Source organism: Vulpes vulpes, chromosome 5 (assembly GCF_048418805.1).
Source record: "Vulpes vulpes isolate BD-2025 chromosome 5, VulVul3, whole genome shotgun sequence".
NCBI classification, from domain to species: domain Eukaryota; kingdom Metazoa; phylum Chordata; class Mammalia; order Carnivora; family Canidae; genus Vulpes; species Vulpes vulpes.
In genome coordinates, this window is record NC_132784.1 from 516622 (window position 1) to 521385 (window position 4764).

Below are 4764 nucleotides of genomic sequence, written 5' to 3' on the forward strand. Positions count from 1 at the left end.
AAGGGAATAGAAGGGAAGGGAGAAGAAATGGGTAGGAAATATCAGGAAGGGAGATAGAACATAAAGACTCCTAACTCTGGGAAACGAACTAAGGGTGGTGGAAGGGGAGGAGGGCGGGGGGTGGGGGTGAATGGGTGACGGGCACTGAGTGGGGCTCTTGACGGGATGAGCACTGGGTGTTTTACTATATGTTGGCAAATCGAACTCCAGTAAAAAAATATACAAAAAAATTCAGCATCAGATATTTTAAAAAAATAGAGGGAGGCAAATCCTAAGAGACTCTCAACTCTAGGGAACAAACTGAGGGTTGCTGGAGGGAAGGTGGTTTGGGGGGTAAGGGATAATTGGGTGATGGGCATTAAGAAGGGCAATTGATGAGATGAGTACTGGGTGTTATATGCAACTGTTATGCAACTAATTTCTACCCCTGGAACTAATACTATAATATATGTTAACTAATTTGAATTTAAATAAAATTTTGTGGGATCCCTGGGTGGCGCAGCGGTTTAGCACCTGCCTTTGGCTCAGGGCGCGATCCTGGAGGCCCGGGATCGAATCCCACGTCGGGCTCCCGGTGCATGGAGCCTACTTCTCCCTCTGCCTATGTCTCTGCCTCTCTCTCTCTTTCTCTCTCTCTCTCTCTGTGACTATCGTAAATAAATAAAAATTTAAAAGTAAATAAATAAATAAATTTTGTTTTGTTTTTAAGGTAGTTTTTAAAAAAGATTTTATTTATTTATTCATGAGAGACACACACAGAGAGACAGGCAGAGACACAGGCAGAGGGAGAAGCAGGCTCCATGCAGGGAGCCTCACGTGGGACTCTATCCCAGGACTCCAGGATCATGCCTGGGCTGAAGGCAGTGCTAAACTGCTGAGACACTGGGGCTGCCCTAAATAAAATTTTGAAAGATGAAAAAGAAAGTTGTTAAGAGAGTAAACCTTAAATTGTTACTCTCATACCCTCATATTGTGGGGGGATGTTTTACCATATATACATGTATCAAATAATCAGATTATATACTCTAAACTTCCATATGGATATGTCAATAATATCTCAATACAGCTATGAAGAAATATGGTACAATTTTAAAATCTAAAGGACTTTAAAAGACATATCTCCAAAACATAAATAAATATCACTTCTAGTTACATGAAAAATTCCTTAACATCACTAGTTCCATAGGGAAATGCAAATCAAAACCATGATGAGATACCACGTCATGCTTATTAGGATGACTATTGTTAAAAAAAGCAGAAAGTATTGATAAGGATGTAAAGAAATTGGAGTTCTTTGGCATTGCTGGTAGGAACATAAAGTGTTGTAGAAAAAAGTACAATGTTCTCTCAAAGAATTATTATTATGATTTAACAATTCCACCTCCAGGCCTATACTCAAAAGATATGAAAGTTGAAACTTGAACAGATATTTATTCATCGTTGTTGGAATATTCCTCAGCCATTAGAAACGACAAATACCCACCATTTGCTTCAGCGTGGATGGAACTGGAGGGTATTATGCTTAGTGAAATGAGTCAATCAGAGAAGGACAAACATTATATGTTCTCATTCATTTGGGGAATATAAATAATCGTGAAAGGGAATATAAAGGAAGGGAGAAGAAATGTGTGGGAAATATCAGAAAGGGAGACAGAACATAAAGACTCCTAACTCTGGGAAATGAACTAGGGGTGGTGGAAGGGGAGGAGGGCGGGGGGTGGGGGTGAATGGGTGACGGGCACTGAGGGGGACACTTGACGGGATGAGCACTGGGTGTTATTCTGTATGTTGGTAAATTGAACACCAATAAAAAATTAAAATATTAAAAAAAAAGAAAAGAAAAAAGAGATATTTATTCACCATTGTTTATTGCAGCATTATTCTCAACAGACAAAAGGTGGAAACAACTAAAATATCTATCAATGGAAAAATGGATAAAGAAATGTAGTATATACATACAGTGTAGTATTATTTAGCCTTAAAAAAGAATCAAATTTTGATACATAATTAGATGAACCTTGAAAACCTTATGCTATGGAGCGCCTGGGTGGCTTAGTGGTTGAGTGTCTGTCTTTGGCTTAGGTTGTGATCCTGGGGTCCTGGGATCAAGTCTCAAATCAGGCTCCCTGCAGGGAGCCAGCTTCTCCCTCTGCCTATGTCTCTGCCTCTCTCTATGTCTCATGAATAAATATAATCTTAAAAAAAAATCTTATGGTAAGGGAAATAAACCAGATAGAAAAGGACAAGTATAGTATTATTCCATCTATATGAACAGTCAAATTCATATAGAAATAAAGTAGAATAGAGGTTACCAGCATCTAGAGGGAGAGACAAATGAGGAATTTTTGTTTAATTGGTAGAGTTTTGTTGGAGTGATAAAAATATCTGGAAATAGATCAAGATAATGATATACAACTATGTGAATGTACCCAATGATACTGAATCATACACTTAAAAAGTATTGGAATGGGAAATTCAATGTTATATATATTTTATGAGACTTTTTTTAAAAAAAAGAAACAAGCTGTGTTCATTTTTTTTAAGTTTAAACTTTTAAAATATAGGTAATTTGTGCTCACTTCTGCAAGACATATACTAAAATTGGAATGATACAAAGAATAGCATTGTCCCTATGCAAGGATGACATGCAAATTCATAAAGTGTTCCATATTTTTAAAACTAAATTTTTAAAAATAAAACAAAATACAGATACTTTTGAAAGAATAAGCAAACACCCAGTCATCACAGTAGGCCACATCATGTGAATGTATTCCCTAATGTGAGTTTGTTTGAAATTGTGAAGGACATCCCTCTTCAGGGGAACTAGCATGAGTACTAGGGTGCCTCTTGCCATGCCCATCCTTCGAGCCATCATCCCTCTTCCCCACGCAGCCATCTACTCCAAATTGTGGCTCTTGACCTTTTTTTCCCTCCAAGTTGACAGTCCCAGCTCTCTTATCCTTCCTAGGAGGCATAGGATCCCACTGCCTCATCTCCCAGTCTTCTCTGATGTGGGGCCACAAGGCTGTACTGAGTCTAATCTTCAAATCTGGAATTTTTGCACTCTAACGCAGTTAACAGGCTACTGTCATATTTGTGCTCATAGTCAGGTGAGATCCTTATTTTTTTTTAAAGAATTTTTTTTATTTATTTATTTATTCACAGAGACAGAGGGAAAGAGAGAGAGAGAGGCACAGACACAGGTAGGGGGAGAAGCACGCTCCACGCAGGGAGCGCGACGCAGGACTCGATCTCGGGTCTCCAGGATCACACCCCGGGCTGCAGGCGGCGCTAAACCGCTGCGCCACCGGGGCTGCCCAGGTGAGCTCCTTTGAATCTGTCAGAAAGCAAAAGTTATGGCCAGAAGGTCTGAGACCCACTGGTCAATCAAATAACCAGGGAGCAAGGCCGGACAAGAGAAAAGAAAAGCGTTAGAGCTACAGTCCAGAAAGGTGAGTCCTGATGAGAAAACGAAGTGTATTATAAAAGTAACAGAAAGCAAGTTTACAACAGAACAGTATTAAAAATGATTCAGGAATACCTGAATATTGGAATACCAATATTGGAAATATTGGAATATTGGCCAAAGATCTTTCCAGGGGTCCGTGGAGAAGACCTGATCCCATGTCTTGGGGGGAAGATAAAAAAATTATATATTATAAATTATATATTTAATTTGTTTTGTTACCTAAAAGTCAAGTATGTTTTAAAACTCCCTGAAAGGACGAAAGTGGATGGCTTAGAATAGCTCTCATTGGCCAAAGGGTGACAAGTCGGAATGCAAAAGAGCAATCATTACTCATTGGATGAAGTTAAACGCACAATTGTCCTCAAAAAAGGAAAAGCTGAAGAAAAATATAAAGTCCTTGTAATGCAGAAGAGCGTAAGGCCAGAGCAGAAGAAACTCATGTTCATTAACTTCCAGCAGGGAGGACTATGGAATCTGTGGGAATCTCTTCTTCCTTCAGGGCATAGGTGGAAACGACACGTAGACCCGCCTTTGTCTCTACCGAAGAGGGGAGGAATCCACTAAGGGAGCTCCAAGGGCCTCCCCCTGCCAGGGAGGGTCGGTCACACCACGGCCGGGAGAGGGGCGCGTGTCGCCGGCTGCAGGCCCCTTTCCCGCGAGCCGGCTCCGCATCCTGGCATCCTGCGGAGGCATCCGACCGGCTCGGAGCTGCGGGGCCGCTGGAGGCAGGCAGGGGCCCATCGGCCGGCGCTGCGGGTCGCGGAGACCAGGGCTCCGCAGCTGCGCTGTGCGCTCCAGGGCTCGGGCCTCGTCGCAGCGCGGCCGCCAGTCGGGGACGCCGCTGAGCTGCAGCCGCCGCTGGGCCTGAGATGCGAACCGCAGCCGCGCGGGGACACAGCGGGGCTGACAACGCGAGGCGCACCGAGGCCCGGGCGGCGGCGGCTCCCCGCGCCCACACTCCGTGACGGCCCCTCCCCGGCCGGGCGCACTCGGCTCGCCCCGCCCCCGCCCTGCGCGGTCCCCGCCCCCGGCCCTGCGCGGTCCCCACCCCCCGGCCCTGCGCGGTCCCCACCCCCGGCCCTGCGGTCCCCACCCCCGGCCCTGCGCGGTCCCCACCCCCCGGCCCTGCGCGGTCCCCGCCCCCGGCCCTGCGCGGTCCCCGCCCCCGCCCTGCGCGGTCCCCGCCCCCGGCCCTGCGCGGTCCCCGCCCCCGGCCCTGCGCGGTCCCCACCCCCGGCCCTGCGCGGTCCCCACCCCCGGCCCTGCGCGGTCCCCGCCCCCGGCCCTGCGCGGTC

At 45.9% G+C, this 4764-nt stretch overlaps 1 non-coding gene across 1 annotated transcript; it reads left to right on the forward strand.

Moving 5' to 3' along the window:
- Positions 1-2571: 2571 nt before the first annotated feature.
- LOC140599143 (U6 spliceosomal RNA) lies at positions 2572-2675 on the forward strand. Its single transcript, XR_012001888.1, has one exon. It is a non-coding gene; the product is annotated as a U6 spliceosomal RNA (small nuclear RNA).
- Positions 2676-4764: the final 2089 nt, after the last annotated feature.